Raw genomic sequence first — 1,458 nt, 5'->3', positions numbered from 1 at the left:
AACAGAAGTCATTGCTGTCATTACTGGAGCATGGTGGGAACATTTAAAGGGTGACTGACTAATTGTCAAAGATTTAATGTGTGCTAGTTCAAATATAAAAACTCCTGGGGCTCAGTCTTTTTTTTTAAGTAATTAATTTTTATTTGAGGAATTTTATATGTGATTCCTTCCACTGTAGTTCCAGTGATTCCATCACTGTAGTTCCTCCAAAGTCAGCATCATAATCTTCAAAATAGCCATTTTAAAAATAACTTTTTTGTTCAATATACAGTTCACTGTCAGTCCAGAGTTCTTTCATTGGGCTTCTTTGATCTCCACTTGAATATGGACATATTTCAAAAACTCCCATATTTGGGATCCAGTTTCTTTAGGGCCCTAGAGGTCAAATTGTAGGAAGTACACTGATTGCTATTTTGGCAAGTGATCTAAAATTATTATTCTTTAATTGTTTCTAATATCAAAAAGTCTTGTTACTTCCACTCCACTCCATAAGCCTAGCAAAAAATGTTATAGGTCTTATTGTCACCACTACAATAAACTTTCTGTGATGGATGCATAACCTGTGTCTCAATCTAGCCACTTCTGGCCTCAGTCTTATTGAGGGGGCACAGTTTTGTGAATTTTACCTTCAGAAGTTCTACCAGGTTATCAGGGTGAAGATTAGAGGAAAATCTTGTTCTTCCAGTAAGGGCTGGGGGATGGAGAGCAGCTCATTTTAAAATATGCTTGGAGCTGGGTACCTGGGTGGTTCAGTCAGTTAAGAGCCCGAGTTCCACTCAAGTCATGATCTCAGGGCTCTTGAGTTTGAGCCCCACATAGGGCTCTGTGCTGACAGCAGGAGCCCGGAACCCGCTTGGGGTTCTGTGTCTCCCTCTCTCTCTGCCCCTTCCCCACTTGCACTCTGTCTGTCTCTCTCTCAAAAATCAATAAACATTAAAAAAATTCTTTTGATAAAATATGCTCAGATCATTCTGTTCTCCACAAACACCTAAAGTCAAGGGGATCTGTTTCTTGAGAAACCGACTTTAGTTTCACAAAAGCCCAAATGACAAGGATGTGGAGCAGTAGAAATGATCATTCACTGAAAAAGAAATGACGTATTAAGCTACAAAAAGACATGGAGGAAACTTAAATGTATATGGCTAAGTGAAAACAAGTCAGTTTGAAAAGTCTACATACTGTATGTCTACTTACATGATATTCTGGAAAAGGAAGAAGTATAGCAATGTAAAAATATCAGTGTTTACCAGAGGTTTAGGGAGAGGGAGGAAAGGATAAATAGGTGGAGCATAGGAGATTTTTAGGGTAGTGAAACTATTCTCTGAGATACTATAGTGATGGATAGATGACGTCACACATTTGTCAAAACCCATAGAACCGTACAGCACAGAGTGAACCCTAATGTAAGCTATGGTCTTTAGTTAATAATAACATATCAAAATTCATTCATCAGTAATA

At 38.1% G+C, this 1,458-nt stretch overlaps 1 non-coding gene across 1 annotated transcript; it reads right to left on the bottom strand.

Annotated features, from left to right (window-relative positions):
* Nucleotides 1–502: 502 nt before the first annotated feature.
* Nucleotides 503–608, bottom strand: LOC125922243 (small nucleolar RNA SNORA1). The gene has a single exon (XR_007457664.1). It is a non-coding gene; the product is annotated as a small nucleolar RNA SNORA1 (small nucleolar RNA).
* Between the last annotated feature and the right edge of the window lie 850 nt (nt 609–1,458).

Source organism: Panthera uncia, chromosome C2 (genome assembly GCF_023721935.1).
Source record: "Panthera uncia isolate 11264 chromosome C2, Puncia_PCG_1.0, whole genome shotgun sequence".
NCBI classification, from domain to species: Eukaryota; Metazoa; Chordata; class Mammalia; order Carnivora; family Felidae; genus Panthera; species Panthera uncia.
This window is presented reverse-complemented; position numbering and strand designations above follow the sequence as displayed.